Source organism: Pantherophis guttatus, chromosome 1, assembly GCF_059756535.1.
Source record: "Pantherophis guttatus breed Tessera chromosome 1, ASM5975653v1, whole genome shotgun sequence".
NCBI classification, from domain to species: domain Eukaryota; kingdom Metazoa; phylum Chordata; class Lepidosauria; order Squamata; family Colubridae; genus Pantherophis; species Pantherophis guttatus.
In genome coordinates, this window is record NC_142063.1 from 175,460,883 (window position 1) to 175,477,974 (window position 17,092).

Here is a 17,092-nt window from a genome sequence, read left to right on the forward strand (position 1 = left end):
GTGCTGAGGGACCAGGGGTTTATTCTGGATTGGTGGAAATATCTTCAGATTAAGTCTAGATTTCAAGAAGATAGAGATAAACGTGGTATTGAAATGAAATATGGATATTTTGACAAAATTATTTGGGGACCAGATAAGAAAATGCTATCGAAAATCTATAACTTTATATTAGATGAGGATAGAGCTGAGAAGATAGCTAAAAATCAGCTAAGCATTTGGGAGAAAAATTTAGGATATGGCCTTAATTTCAATGACTGGGAGATAGCTTGGAACAGAAACCTCAAAATAACGAAATCGGTAACATTCAGGGAAAATCACTACAAAATGCTGCATAGGTGGTACCTAGCCCCGGACAGGCTGGCCAAAATATTTCCAAATTCTTCTGCTTTATGTTGGAAATGTGGAAAGACGGTCGGCACCTTTTACCATATGTGGTGGACTTGCCCTGAGACCAAAAAGTTTTGGTTAAAGATCCGACTCTGGCTCTCGGAAATAATGGGACAAGAGATAGCTCTGGCCCCGGAATCCTTCCTCCTAGGTATGATTGAAGATGGTCTCGACAACAATAAAACCCAATTGGCAATTCAAATTATTACTGCGGCTAGATTAGCCTTTGCGAAACTCTGGAAATCCAACTCTACCCCCTCTGAAGAAGCATTAATAAATAAAATTCTAGAGTGCGCAGAGATGGCTAAATTGACGAGCGAGCTAAAAAATGAAGAGAACTTCAAGTACTATGAAATATGGGGAATTTGGTATAACTGGTTAAAGAATAGGATAAAAATATGATAATAGGCTACGATTTGTTAGACACCCGAAATGGACTTAATTGTATAGAAATGTAGAGAATTGTATAGAACTGTATATTGTATAGCTATGGATGAAATTCACTTAATGTTTGATCTATGAAATGTGTAAACATTGCACCTCGGATCAAGATTGTGATTGTACATTGTCTTTTTAAAAAATTGGAAAATTCAATAAAGTATTTAAAAAAAAAAAAAATGTTTTACTTTCTTTTCTCAAGAAGTTCTACTGAATTAGGACTCTACTGAGAACCAATACAATAAATGGCAATATTTACTCTTCATGAGTAAAACATAATCTGTTCAGGAGATGCTTTTTAAAAAACTCTTCTGTATGTAATTATATATAACATACATGTTGGTTATCACCTGTATTCACTTTCTCAAAGAAAAAAATATAATCTTTTCTAAACATAGTACGTGTAACCTTGAAGATCTGTGATATCAACTCTCATTTTTTCAGATCCAACAGAGGGATGGGCAATTGGTCACTTGCTGTATTGCAATATGCTTGCTTACTGATTTATTGTCAGAAACCAGAATTAATTGGTGTTCACTAACTCCAGACACTTTTATTGTTGCTTATTCTGGCTGGGGTTCACCTGTTTTAGAGTCCAACAAAGTCTCAAAGGATGTATGTTCTCTATCCTAACATATAAAGGCAGAATGAAACTTTTTATTCAGAATTCCTTTCATCTACCTCTTTTTTTCTTTTTTTCCAGTTCTAATGTGATCATATTTAAGATTTTTCTCAACACCATATGATTTAAATATGCACTTTTGCAGCAATATTTTCAAAAAAAACTTCTGCCCTATTTAATGATTTCTGCACAGACTAGCAGTTGGCAATTTCCTAGTGAAATCAGCTGCCTATATAATTGTATCATGCAAGACAGATTGACATTCTTTGGCTTGTGTCTATGTTTATAATGATGAAGTGCAAAGGTCAGGAAGTGGCTCATCTCCCAAACAGCAGTGCATTCACTCTTCTAAGTGGTAATAATCAATTTGTAATCAGAAATATAAAGAGTTACAACAAAAGTGTGTGTGTGTGTGTGTGTGTGTGTGTATAAGCACACAAACACACACACCAGATTGCAAACACTAATGTAGGCAATCGTTCTTTACTAAACTAAAATATCTGTAAGAATGAATCATTTTTAAAAGATTTATTTTTCTCTAGTTTTTTTTAAATAGTGTGGAATGCAATAATTTGAGCAACATAGTATTTTGTCAGATAGGGCTGTGTCTCCACTTGCCATTAATCCCAAACCCAGAGCAGATCCAGATAATTTGGGATAGTTTTTAATTCACTTCAGGCAAGTAAAGGGCTCTACTTTGCCTTCTGATACAGGGCGAATTCTCCAGGAAAATCCATCTCCAGTATATTGCTCAGGAGCTGTATTGTAAGTCAAAAAGAAAAAAAGAAAAGAAAAGCCTTGCTACTTTATCTTATAAAATGCCTTGGTTAGGGAAGGGAGTACTGGATTCAATGACAGTGCTGCCCTTCCCATCGCTTGTGTTGCAGCCTGCCACAATCCTAAGAGGGGGGGATAATGGGGGAAAGGGGGCCTGTTGTAAAGAGGGGAAGTGGGGGAGACCAGTGCAGACACGAAGCAGAGGTGTGATCCAGCCACTTTATCCGGCCATGATAGTATATCAACAAGGTTTGTTAGGGTATTAGGAGTGAAATTTTCTCAGTAAGATTGGAGCCCTAACCTGGTGTTTAGCGACTCATTCATTGTGTGCTGATGGTAAATGTTTCCAAGCAACTAAGTATTGGACTTAGTTCAATACTAGAATCAAGGATTTTCTTGATTTCAAAGTGTTGTTCACCTTCAATCATGATGGGAACAGGTGGTGTAGATGCAGGTGGTCTGAGGGATGAGATTACTTCTCGTTTGAGTAAACTGATATGGAATACTGGGTGGATCTGCCTGAGTGTCTTTGGAAGAAGTAGTTCAACTGCTACTGGATTGATGATTCTAGTGATGGGGAAAGGTCCAATGAACTTTGGCCCTAGTTTCTTTGATGGTTGTAATGATTTCAAGAATTTTGTAGATAAGTATACTCTGTCTCCAATATGAAAAGGTTTGGGTTCCATCCTTTTCTTGTCAGCTTGAATCTTAAAAGCTTCTCTAGCTTCCTGTAAAGTTAATCTAACCACTGGCCCCATGTTTTGCAAATTATCCATCCACTCCTTAAGTGAGGGGATGGTGGGTTCTTCTGTGGGTAGTTCAGGCATGGGGCTGAAATCCTGGCCTGTTGCTACTCTAAAAGGGGTAAAACCAGTGCTTGAATGTACAGCATTATTAAACGCAACTTCAGCAAAAGGCAAAAGTTCGGTCCAGTTATCCTGTTGAAAATTAATGAAACATCTTAAATATTGTTCTAGCACCGAGTTCAAAATGTCAGAATTACCATTAGTACAAGGATGAAAGGATGTGCTCAACCCGTGGCCAGTACCAAGTAAGCCCCAAAACGCCCTCCAAAAGTTGGAGGTGAATTGAGCCCCTCTGTCGGAGATGATCCTTCATGGAGCACCATGAAGTTGATAAATGTGTATTAGGAATAATTTGGCTAAACTTTTAGCAGTTGGGATCTTTTGGCAGGGTATAAAATGTGCCTGTTTTGAAAATAGTTCGGTCACAACCCAAATAACAGTATTTCCCTCACTGTTTGGCAATTCCACAATGAAATCCATAGCGATCTCTCTCCAAGACACTGAAGGTTCAGCTACCTTCTGCAATAGACCTGGGGATTTTCCCTGGCGTCTTTTTGCTGCTGCACAAATGGGGCAGTTAGCTACATAGCTTTCTATGTCCTTTTTCAGTGATGGCCACCAAAATTGTCTTTTAATCAGGTGTAAAGTTTTCACAAACCCAAAATGTCCAGCTAACTTGGAGTCATGGCACCGTACCATTAAGCTTTGGCTTGCAGGGACATACAACTTCCCCCCCACCCAAGCCAAGTCTTCTTTCATCAGACAGCTGAATTTGTTGTTCAAAAACCATTCATCAGTGGCCAATGCTTGTTTAAAAGTTTGGATGGTGTCATTGTCCGTCAATGTTTCTTGTTTTTCCTGGGATCTGGTGACTACTTTAGCGGCTAGTTGATTGTTTTGTACTATAGGTTTGATTATGTCTGACTTTGCACTATTGTATTGCGGTTTTCTGGATAGCGCATCCGCCAGAAAGTTTTTTCCCCCCCCGGGAGGTATTTTAGAGTAAAATCAAACCGTTTAAAGTACTGAGCCCATCGTACTTGTTTTGGGGAGAGTTTCCTTGGGGTCTTTAGGGCTTCTAGATTTTTATGATCAGTCCAGACTTCAAAAGGGGTCTTACTGCCTTCTAGGAAGTGCCGCCAGGTTAACAATGCCCAACGAACTGCATAAGCCTCTTTCTCCCAAATAGCCCACCTTTGCTCAGTCTCATTCAACTTTTTGGATGTGTAAGCGCAGGGTTGTAGTTGGTCTTGCTCATTCTTCTGAAGCAGGACCGCTCCTATTGCCACATTGCTGGCATCTGCTTGTATGACAAATGGTTTCTTCGTGTCCGGGTGTTTTAGAATTGGTTCTGCTGAGAACAGCCGTTTAAGTTTTTCAAATGCTGCCTGGCATTCCATAGTCCAGTTCAATGGTTGCTTTGGTTTAGGGTTGTCCTCCCCCTTTGTTTTTAAGAGCTTGGTGATGGGGAGGGCAATCTGAGTGAACGCAGGGATAAACTGGTGGTAAAAGTTGGCAAACCCCAGGAAGCTCTGTAACTGTTTACGTGTGCGCGGAGGGTCCCAATCAAGTACAGCCTGCACTTTTAGAGGATCCATCTCAACCCCATGGTGCGAAATGCGGTATCCCAAATAGTCAATCTTCTCTTGGTGGAATTCACATTTGGAAAGTTTGGCATAAAGTTTGGCAGCGTGGAGTTTGTTTAAAACTGCCCTGACTAGTTTTACATGTTCTGCTTTGGTCTCGGTATAGATTAAAATGTCATCCAAATAGACCAGAATCCCCTTATATAAATGCTGATGCAGCACTTCATTTATTAACTGCATAAACACTGCAGGAGCTCCTTGCAACCCAAAGGGGAGTACCTTGAATTGGTAGCAGCCGAGGGGGGTATTAAATGCTGTTTTCCACTCATCCCCTTCCTTAATTCTGACATGGTAGTAAGCCTCCCTTAAGTCCAGCTTTGAAATTTTTTTCCCTTTAGCAAGGTGTGCTAACGTATCTTTCATAAGGGGGAGAGGATACATGTTCTGCACACTGACCGCATTAAGGATACGAAAATCAACACATAGGCATTTTGAGCCATCTTTTTTCTCTCTAAAGAGCACAGGAGCTGCAATTTTTGGTCAGGCTGGCTGAATGAAACCCCTTGCTAGGTTTTTCTCAATGAATGTTCTCAGCTCTTCCAACTCTCTCGGTGACATGCTGTACATCTTGGGTTTAGGGAGTTTCACGCCGGGTAAGATTTCTATTGTACAGTCAGTGGCGTGGTGGTGGGGAGCTCATCTGCACAAGCTGCACTGGCTCCTGGTGGTCTTCCGGGTGTGCTTCAAGGTTTTGGTCACCACCTTTAGAGCGCTCCATGGCTTAGGACCAGGATACTTATGAGACTGCTTTCTGCCACCAGTAGCCTCTCACCGACCAGTACGCTCCCATAGATAGGGGCTCCTCAGGGTGCCGTCGGCCATACAGTGTCAACTGGCGGCCCCCAGGGGAAGAGCCTTCTCTGTGGGGGCACCTGCTGTCTGGAATGAGCTCCCCCCGAAATACGGAGGATCCCAGATTTACGCACTTTCTGCTGTGCCATCAAAACATTTTTATTCCAGCAGGCTGGGCTGGCTTGACTCTCCCTTTTTAATTTGCTTTTAAGTTTTATACAAATTGGGTGTTTTTAAATTCGTTTTTTGGGCCAAAATTATTTAATGTACTTTTAATTGGTTTTTAACTTTTGTATGATGTATTTTTATCTTGTGGCTGTTCACCGCCCTGAGTCCTTCGGGAGTAGGGCGGTATACAAATTGAATAAGATAAATAAAATAAAAATAAATCTGAGGTTTTTCGCTAAAAACCTCAGCTAAATCCTTGTATTCTATGGGTATGCCCTCAGTTGGTGTGGCGTGACCAGGCATGGCTGTTTCTCGATTCTCTGCCCCCTCAAGTCCTTTATGTGGATACTCAGCAAAAGTTACCTTCTTCTGAAATTTTATGATGCCTTGTTTCCAATTGATTTGTGGGTTCCATTTTTTTAGCCACGCAAGGCCCAGAACCAACGGCCATTCCATGCCAGGTGCCACTATAAATGTAAGCCTTTCCTCGTGGCTTCTGATGCCTATATGTAGAGGCTTGGTGGCCAGAGAAGCTGGCTCCCCTCCTGCTATTGACCCATCTAGTTGGCAGAAAGCAATGGGGGTTTTCAGCTTTCTTACATTAATCCCTAACTTCCCTACTAAGGTTGGGCTGATCAAACAACGGGTGCACCCTGAATCCACTAGGGTGGGGATACTTATCTCCCTGTCCTGGTTTGGGATAAATAGTCTTAAGGGGAGGGTAAGCGGTTTAATTGGTTTGCTTACCAATGGTTCATCATCTGGATCGCTTCCGAATGAGTGTGATTCCTCCTGTTCAGATGCCAGGGTTTCCTCCCCAAAGAGGGGAGGGGATGGGGCTTCTACCGTCTCCCTGCTCCTCAGAGCAGTCTCCTTCCCACGCTGATCCAGTTTTGCAGGATCCTCCCCTGGTGGGTGGTTCCGGGCGGGTGTTTGCGAACAACACTCTGCAGCTCGGTGCCCTTCTTTTCCACACTTGAAACAGGCTGAAGATCTCGGGGAGAATGTGGTTTGTGGTTTGAGGGGCTCTTGCTTCCATTGGGGTGAGGATTTCTTCCATGCTCGCCCCACTCGATACTGGTTTCTGGCCATATTGATCTCAGCTTCTTCGGCAGTGACATACCATTCATGTAGGTCATTCGGTGCCCCTTGGGCCATGCAGGCATTGTATAGATCATCACTCAGCCCGTCCTTGAAACAGCTCACCAAAATATCTTCCGGCCAGTGCACACGACACGCGAGGTCCTGGAACTCTTCAGTATACTCTGCTACTGGCCGTCGCCCCTGCTTCACCACCTTAATGCGGTCGCGTGCTTTGCAATCTACCAGTGGGTTCTCGAACCGACGTCGTAGGGCCATCATGAAACGGTCAAAATCCTGCAGTTCTGGTGTGTTGGCATTATGTAGGGTCACCATCCATCTGGCTGCGGCACCCTCTAGGGCTAGGGTCACAACTCGCAGTCGGGAGCCTTGGGTTTGGAAATCACGCCCATACTCTTGCATGTAGGTGAGCACATGTGCCACAAAGAATCCTAATTGTTGCAGATTCCCATCAAACTTCACCCCAACGGGGGGAGTTTCTCTTTCCAGTTGAGGAGCCCAGGGTTGGTTGGGAATAGGCGCCGGTGTGCGTGCTGCCTAGGGGGGGAGGGTTTGCTGGGTCTTCTCCCACTGCTGCTGCACCATCTGCTCGATAGGCAAGCTCCCGGAGGGGGGTGCCTCCCCTGGCATCATCCATGACTGCTGCCCTTTCAGTGCTCTTTGGTTGTTGTCCTGGCTCCCTTCAGATGTTGAGATTTTCCAAAGTTTACATCACCAATTGGGTTATATGCCTCTTCAGATAGTCCTCCCTCAGGGGTGCTTCGGTCAGTCCCCCCTGGTCAGTAAGGGCTTCTAGTTCCAGTTTCCACCCCGGTTTTCGGTTGCCACGGTTGAGGGTGACTCCTCTGGTTCTCTCATCCCAGCCATCTTTCTTCCCGATGCCAATCAACCACCGGAGCTTTTCCGGATTCTCCAGGGTTACCTCATCCTCTCCGATGGGTTGCACGAAACAGGCATCCAACTGGGTGGCGGTTGCTGTCTCTCCCCAGCAATCGGTTTCTCCCAGCTCTCTGCTTTGTTCAGACATGGTTTGCAAGGTCCCCTCAGTAGAGCAAAGATTGCTTCTCTGGGTTGACCGTTTTGCAGATTGTGCTTTCTGTAAGGATCGCCTCTCCTTCCAACTTAAGAAAGTACGAACTCTTGAAACGTAGTTGTTCAAAAGGATTCTTTTATTAAGCAGAAGTGAAAGCCATCCAGCTAAAGCACAATCTGAATACCCTTAGGCAAAGCAGTAGGATTAAAGTGGTAGAGACCCCTCCCTTTAAGTCAGAATGCAGATTTTAGCCAATACACAAGTGTGAAGAAGTTCTCTTTACTATTTCCTTTGAGAACCCGAACAACATGCATTCCCACCACTACCCTTTAAAGTGAGACAACCCACATAGCTATCATAAAAATTCCTGCAGGTAAAGGGAATCTCATGCTTCCTTGGCACCAGGATATCGGTTGTAAAATATCTGATGACACAGGCCATGCTAGTAAATCGAATCCAAGTCCCCCCTTCCTCCACTTGAATGGCAGTATCACTTTTAGGGATCTGACACTACTTCAGCTTCAACCTCAATAATACACGGGCAAACAATAGATACAAACTCAAGGTAAACCGCTTCAAACTCGATTGCAGAAAATACGACTTCAGCAACAGAGTGGTCAACGCCTGGAATGCTCTACCTGGCTCTGTTGTTACATCCTGAAACCCCCACAGCTTCAACCTTAAACTGTCTACCGTGGACCTCACCCCATTCCTAAGAGGTCCGTAAAGGGGGCGTGCATAAGTGCACAAGCCTACCTACCATCCTTGTCTTACTGTCCCCATTTATCTGTACTTACTTCCTTCGTTTATGTTTATGTTCATACCTATATCTGCTATCTTGTACATGTTTGACAAACTAAATAAAAAAAATTATTCAGCATCTGGGGCAGGAGAAAGAGTACAGTGATAGTTGGTGGGGCATTCTCCCCTTATTTCCTTGCCTTTCTGAAGTCCTTTATGGCATAAAGGTTTACTGTCTCCATAGTGTGCCACTTTTTTCCGTTGCTACAAAAACTGGGATCAGAAATAATGAACATAAGTTGTAGGTAACTAGATTTCATTTAAATATACCGGGAAAAAATCCTGATGGTAAAATTCATAACAAAATGGAACAATCTACTGCAGAAGTTGTAGGCTTTTCATTTTTGGAGTTTTTAAGGAGATAGAGGACAACCTCTCAAGAATGATAGAATTGGTTTTCTTGAACATTACAGAGGGTTGGACTAGGGACCCACGCGCCCCTTTCAACTCTCCAATTCTAAGATTCTGTGTTCTTCTTATAATTATTACTTGATGAACAATTATCCAGTAACAATATATAAAAAGAAAAGAATATGCAACACTAACAGATGTTAACGTTCCTTTCTCACAAACACACACACACATATAGACACGCATATATATGTATAAATTTTATTTTAGTATTAGATCAGTATTTTATGCTAATCAAGGCCATAAAAGCACCTTTAAGCTTCCACAAAATTCTTAGCTTTTTAAAATGTGTAATAAAAACAAAACTGACAATTGCAAGATTTCACTAACACAAAGAAAGTGAGGGAAAATAATATACATTCCTCTATTCATTTGCTTAGAAAGCCAGCTTGGTGCAGTGGTTAGTTTAAAAACCAGGAGATTGTGAGTTTTAATCCTGCCTTATGTACTAAACCAGCTGGGTGATCTTGGACCAGTCATTCTCAGGCAGCTCAAGGAAGAAAGTAGAAAGCAAACAAATCCATTCTGAGATCTTATCAAGGAAAATGCAGGGACTAGGCAGGAATCAGATCCTGACTCAAAGGTATATTGAATATTAAGGATATCTTTGTTTTTGTTTAATAAAGGAGAATATGTGTAACTCAGGGTTGACATAAGGGGTCCTTGGTGCGCTCTGAGCTTGCCTGTTTTCTTGCAGATGTTTCGTTACCCAAACTAGGCACAGTGCTCCACTGATGATGTTACCTGCTGTAGTTTGGGTAATGAAATGTCTGCAAGAAAGCAAGAAAGCTTGTTTCCTCATCAGTTCAAGAAGTGTGTCTTGAATAGTTTCAGATTGGAAAACACCCCATTTTTACTACCAGAAAAAAAAATCCCTTCTGAAACTTTTCAGAATTGAAATTATATAATCATTTTCTCCTGCTTCTGGGTTTATTATAAGAGTTTATTATAAGGGTGATGGTGGAAAAGTGATACAAGCATTGTGTTTCTATGCATCCAAGCACAGAGATACTGTTATTTAATGCCTAGGCCCTAGAGCCTTAGGACATAGAGCTGAAATCTAATGCTTACATGTTTCTACAACAATGCACTAAACTCAGAAAACATAATGAAAATAACATTTCATCAAGAATAAGCACACACACACATAATCCCCTATGCTCTTTTGATTTTAGGCATAGACTGATCTTGTGTAAAAACATGGTTTAAATCATAAAGTGCTTCTGAATCACAATATTTTTGCAGGAGAGTAAGTACCTCTGAAATCTGTTGTACTGAAATTAAGATGACTTCAACTTCCTTCACTTTGGCTAGATTATGCCTCGTAAGGAGGAAAGGAACAGAGATCTTTAATCTACCACAGGGCAGTCCACTTCCAAAGCAGCTAGAAGCCAGCTAAACTGATATTGGGATAATTGAAGCAGGACTGCAACTCAGCCTCATTTAAGGATTAGCATTGCTCAAGAGCATATGGAGCTAAAATGTTAGAAACTAGATAGGACTGTTGTCAGCCTGGCCGAACCTTGTAGCTGTATTTAGAGTACAGCTTTGAACTAGATAGGCTTTAAATGTACTCCAATCCTTCTCTTCTCACTCTTATGCATCCTTTGCTGGCACACCTTGATCAGCATGCAACTTACTAACTACTGTAGAAAGTGTATCTAATTTATCTGCTCAATTGTCTTCTGAAGTTGATGCACTTTTCTATCCTCTATGGGTAAACAGCTAAAAGAAATTCTCATTTATCGGTAGAAGAGAATATTTGTAGCTCAGGATTGAACTGCTTTCAAAGACCATAATGCAACACCTATAATCTATAGCACTCAAATACAATCCAAAGTATAGACCTGGTATGTAGATGACACCTTTGTCATAATAAAAAAGGATCAACAGGAGAAGACACATGAAATATCAACATCTTTAAAGAAATAAAATTCACAAGGGAAAAGGAAAAAAAACACCATGGTACCCTTCCTGGATATCCTCATCAGGAGAGGAAGTGATGGCAAATTAGAAACACAAGTCCATTATAAAATTACCCACACCAATCAAGTGCACCACTATCAAAGTAACAATCCAGCCTCCCACAAGACAAGTTGTATGAGAACCCAATATAGCAAAACCAATAAAAGCTGTGAAAAGGATAACACAGCCATACATCAAAAACATCCCAGAAAAATCACCAACAGACTATTACAACCAAATGGAATCAGTGTAGCATATAAACCAACTAAAGCCCTCCAAAACATCCTAACTAAAGCAAAAAACCCTGCAGCCCCAGAATAAAAAACAGGAGTCTCTACAAAAGAAGATATAATGAAAACTCCTTAATTTCATAGCACATGAACTGACTTAATCTTAGTTTCAAATGGGAAACTGTGAGCATTCTAGACCAAGCCATGTCTAAAAAATCTAGAGAATTCCTGGATACCTGGCACTCAGATAAATCAGCATGAACAAGCTTGTAAAGATAAACAATATTTACACGCCATTCAAAACAGGCAATCAAAAAGACAAAAACAAAGCAAAAAGACCAAAACACCTCCTCATCAGCAATCAATACTCAGATGAACAGAGATTAACACCAAGATTAACACTACACTAACTGTCAAGAAGTAAACGGTACCCCAATCAAGGAATTACAAACAAATATAAACAAGTCTAATCAAGGATCACTCCCTTCCACACTGACAGGTAACACCCTAGCCTAGTATATGAAGTAAGAGCAAACCCCACTCTCTTCTAGCACTGATAATGTTACTTACTTTGGTAATGAGACATCTGCAAAAAAAAAAAAAAAACCACCAACAACAACCAAGGTCAGAGAGTACCAAGCACCGCACATTTCTCATGTTACTGTTTTACTTAATACTTGTTTTACTTTACACTTATTTTATTGTCTCACTTATTGTTCAACTATTTGCATGTCCCAATAACTTGCTTAATTTGATGAAAAATTATCATTACAAATAATGCAGATATTAGGAACTATTTGAACACAAGACATTTGTTTTTAATTCTTCACTGATTCTACACTGTGATAACAGATTACAAGTTTCTTCTTGAGTCTCCCCATCATTTTATGAACATTGGATTTCAATGATGAATTCCAAATTCTTCTTACCACTAGATATGAAATAATAGCTGTATTGTGATCTATTTATCTTGGGTCACATATCAAAAGATAAAATTAACAAGAAAAAGGTTTACATTTGCAGTTTCTCTTTTATCTTTGGAAGCTCCTTTGCCTTTATTGCTTCATTATATACACTTTTTTCTTAGGGTGGGCTGTAGGGATCCATTGGGATTGCTGCTATTGTACCAACCTCCCTGCTATGTAGTAGACTCCCTGCCTGAACTCCTAGACCGCACAACAGGGTTGGTGATGGAGTTTCCCAGGCTTATGGTTCAGGAGAACCTCAATCTGCCTTCCCAGAGAGGGGGGTTGGAATTAACTTGAGAGTTGGCTTAGAAGCCAAGACTTCTGTGGGCCTGGCCCAAGTCATCAGGGCCTGACTAGAACACTAGATTTGGTGTTCTTGTCAAAGTGCTGCCTTTGTAATCTGGAACTGACAGACCTATCTCTGGTCTGCTTTTCATGGTCAGATGACAAACTAGTGGCTATGAGCTTCTCTAGCACTGCTTCCCAGGCAGGCAGGACATATTAGCAATAGCACTTAGATTTATATACTACTTCACAGTGCTTTACAGCCCTCTGTAAGGGGTTCACAGAGTCAGCATATTGCCCACAACAATCTGGGTCCTCATTTTACCGACCTTGGAAGGATGGAAGGCTGAGTCAAACTTCAGCCGGTGAGACTCAAACTCCTCCAATACTGCATTCTAACCACTGCACCACTATGATTCTTAGATCAGTCCACCCCCATTAATTCATGGCACTGATAAGTTTCAGGGGGAACTAGGGTTAAAACTGAGGATCTGCTGTGTAATCTTGCTAAGACACTAGAAGCCACTTGGAATAGGAAGGCAACAAGATAGCCCAAGCAACAACCTGTGAAACTCATTGTGCCCGGTGGTTTATGGAGGAACTCCTTCCAACTTAAGAAAGTACGAACTCTTGAAACGTAGTTGTTCAAAAGGATTCTTTTATTAAGCAGAAGTGAAAACCATCCAGTTAAAGCACAATCTGAATGCCCTTAGGCAAAGCAGTAGGATTAAAGTGGTAGAGACCCCTCCCTTTAGGTCAGAATGCGGATTTCAGCCAATACACAAGTGTGAAGATGTTTTCTTTACTATTTCCTTTGAGAACCCGAACACACATGCATTCCCACCACTTCCCTTTAAAGTGAGACAACCCACATGGCTATCATATAAATTCCTGCAGGTAAAGGGAATCTCAGGCTTCCTTGGCGCCAGGATATAGGTTGTAAAATATCTGATGACACAGGCCATCCAAGTCCCCCCTTCCTTCACTTGAATGGCAGTATCACTTTTAGGGATCTGACATGCTACCCTCCTTAGAAAACAAAAGGGTCCACCTGTAAAAAAAAACAAAAACAAATATACACAAGATTTCAAGATTTCATGATAGTAGATCAACAAGGTTTGTTAGGGTATTGGGAGTGAAATTTTCTCAGTAAGATTGGAGCCCTAACGTGGTGTTTAGCGACCCATTCATTGTGTGCTGATGGTAAATGTTTCCAAGCAACTAAGTATTGGACTTTCCCTCTGTGGATCCTAGAATCAAGGATTTCCTTGATTTCAAAGTGTTGTTCACCTTCAATCATGATGGGAACAGGTGGTGTAGATGCAGGTGGTCTGAGGGATGAGGTTACTTCTCGTTTGAGTAAACTGATATGGAATACTGGGTGGATCTGCCTGAGTGTCTTTGGAAGAAGTAGTTCAACTGCTACTGGATTTATGATTCTAGTGATGGGGAAAGGTCCAACGAACTTTGGCCCTAGTTTCTTTGATGGTTGTAATGATTTCAAGAATTTTGTAGATAAGTATACTCTGTCTCCAATATGAAAAGGTTTGGGTTCCATCCTTTTCTTGTCAGCTTGAATCTTAAAAGCTTCTCTAGCTTCCTGTAAGGCTAATCTAACCACTGGCCACGTGTTTCGCAAATTATCCATCCACTCCTTAAGTGAGGGGATGGTGGGTTCTTCTGTGGGTAGTTCAGGCATGGGGCTGAAATCCTGGCCTGTTGCTACTCTAAAAGGGGTAAAACCAGTGCTTGAATGTACAGCATTATTAAACGCAACTTCAGCAAAAGGCAAAAGTTCGGTCCAGTTATCCTGTTGAAAATTAATGAAACATCTTAAATATTGTTCTAGTACCGAGTTCAAAATTTCAGAATTTCCATTAGTACACGGATGAAAAGAGGTGCTCAACCCCTGGCCAGTACCAAGTAAGCCCAAAAACGCCCTCCAAAAGTTGGAGGTGAATTGAGCCCCTCTGTCGGATATGATCCTTTGTGGAGCACCATGAAGTCGATAAATGTGTATTAGGAATAATTTGGCTAAACTTTTAGCAGTTGGGATCTTTTGGCAGGGTATAAAATGTGCCTGTTTTGAAAATAGGTCTGTCACAACCCAAATAACAGTATTTCCCTCACTGTTTGGCAATTCCACGATGAAATCCATAGCAATCTCTCTCCAAGGCACTGCAGGTTCAGCTACCTTCTGCAATAGGCCTGGGGATTTCCCCTGGCGTCTTTTTGCTGCTGCACAAATGGGGCAGCTAGCTACATAGCTTTCTATGTCCTTTTTTAGTGATGGCCACCAAAATTGTCTTTTAATCAGGTGTAAAGTTTTCACAAACCCAAAATGTCCAGCTAATTTGGAGTCATGGCACCGTACCATTAAGCATAGTCTTTGGCTTGCAGGGACATACAACTTCCCCCCCACCCAAGCCAAGTCTTCTTTCGTCAGACAGCTGGATTTGTTGTTCAAAAACCATTCATCAGTGGCCAATGCTTGTTTAAAATTTTGGGTGATGTCATTGTCTGTCACTGTTTCTTGTTTTTTCTGGGATCTGGTGACTACTTTAGCGGCTAGTTGACTGTTTTGTACTATAGGTTTGATTACGTCTGACCTTGCACGAATGTATTGCGGTTTTCTGGATAGCGCATCCGCCAGAAAGTTTTTCCCCCCCGGGAGGTATTTTAGAGTAAAATCAAACCGTTTAAAGTACTGAGCCCATCGTACTTGTTTTGGGGAGAGTTTCCTTGGGGTCTTTAGGGCTTCTAGATTTTTATGATCAGTCCAGACTTCAAAAGGGGTCTTACTGCCTTCTAGGAAGTGCCACCAGGTTAACAATGCCCAACGAACTGCATATGCCTCTTTCTCCCAAATAGCCCACCTTTGCTCAGTCTCATTCAACTTTTTGGATGTGTAAGCGCAGGGTTGTAGTTGGTCTTGCTCATTCTTCTGAAGCAGGACCGCTCCTATTGCCACATCGCTGGCATCTGCTTGTATGACAAATGGTTTCTCCGTGTCCGGGTGTTTTAGAATTGGTTCTGCTGAGAACAGCCGTTTAAGTTTTTCAAATGCTGCCTGGCATTCCATAGTCCAGTTCAATGGTTGCTTTGGTTTAGGGTTGTCCTCCCCCTTTGTTTTTAAGAGCTTGGTGATGGGGAGAGCAATCTGAGCGAATGCAGGGATAAACTGGCGGTAAAAGTTAGCAAACCCCAGGAAGCTCTGTAACTGTTTACGTGTGCGTGGAGGGTCCCAATCAAGTACAGCCTGCACTTTTAGAGGATCCATCTCAACCCCCTGGTGTGAAATGCGGTATCCCAAATAGTCAATTTTCTCTTGATGAAATTCACATTTGGAAAGTTTGGCATAAAGTTTGGCAGCACGGAGTTTGTTTAAAACTGCCCTGACTAGTTTTACATGTTCTGCTTTGGTCTCGGTATAGATTAAAATGTCGTCCAAATAGACCAGAACCCCCTTATATAAATGCTGATGCAGCACTTCATTTATTAACTGCATAAACACTGCAGGGGCTCCTTGTAACCCAAAGGGGAGCACCTTGAATTGGTAGCAGCCGAGGGGGGTGTTAAATGCCGTTTTCCACTCATCCCCTTCCTTAATTCTGACACGGTAGTAAGCCTCCCTTAAGTCCAGCTTTGAAAAAATTTTCCCTTTAGCGAGGTGTGCTAACATATCTTTCATAAGGGGGAGAGGATACACGTTCTGCACACTGATAGTATTAATGTTCCGGTAGTCAACGCATAAGCGTTTTGAACCATCTTTTTTCTCTCTAAACAACACTGGGGCTGCAATTTTTGGTCGGGCTGGCTCGATGAAACCCCTTGCTAGGTTTTTCTCAATGAATGTTCTCAGCTCTTCCAACTCCCTCGGTGACATGCTGTACATCTTGGGTTTAGGGAGTTTCGCGCCGGGTAAGATTTCTATTGCACAGTCAGTGGCGCGGTGGGGGGGGAGTTCATCTGAGGCTTTTTCGCTAAAAACCTCAGCTAAATCCTTGTATTCTATGGGTATGCCCTCAGTTGGTGTGGCGTGACCAGGCATGGCCGTTTCTCGATTCTCTGCCCCCTCAAGTCCTTTATGTGGATACTCAGCGAAAGTCACCTTCCTCTGAAATTTTATGATGCCTTGTTTCCAATTGATTTGTGGGTTCCATCTTTTTAGCCACGCAAGGCCCAGAACCAATGGCCATTCCATGCCAGGTGCCACTATAAAGGTAAGCCTTTCCTTGTGGCTTCCAATGCCTATATGTAGAGGCACGGTGGCCAGAGAAGCTGGCTCCCCTCCTGCTATTGACCCATCTAGTTGGCAGAAAGCAATGGGGGTTTTCAGCTTTCTTACGTTAATCCCTAACTTCCCTACTAAGGTTGGGCTGATCAAACAACGGGTGCACCCTGAATCCACTAGGGTGGGGATACTTATCTCCCTGTCCTGGTTTGGGATAAATAGTCTTAAGGGGAGGGTAAGCAGTTTAATTGGTTTGCTTACCAGTGGCTCATCATCTGGATCGCTTCCGAACGAGTGTGATTCCTCCTGTTCAGATGCCAGGGTTTCCTCCCTAAAGAGGTTAGAGGATGGAATTTCAACGGTCTCCCTGCTCCTCAGGGCAGTCTCCTTCCCATGCCGACCCGGTTTTCCAGGACCCTCCCCTGGTG

General features: G+C 42.2%; 1 protein-coding gene and 1 long non-coding RNA gene across 5 annotated transcripts in view; both read right to left on the bottom strand.

Annotated features, from left to right (window-relative positions):
- ERBB4 (erb-b2 receptor tyrosine kinase 4) overlaps positions 1–17,092 on the bottom strand; it is a 1,174,706-nt gene that overhangs the window by 661,151 nt on the left and 496,463 nt on the right. The gene's annotated exons all lie outside the window — the stretch shown is intronic.
- On the bottom strand, positions 13,072–16,990 carry LOC148116637 (uncharacterized). The gene is made up of 2 exons (XR_015731205.1): positions 16,926–16,990; positions 13,072–13,481 (listed from the first exon to the last, which is right to left on the bottom strand). It is a non-coding gene; the product is annotated as an uncharacterized LOC148116637 (long non-coding RNA).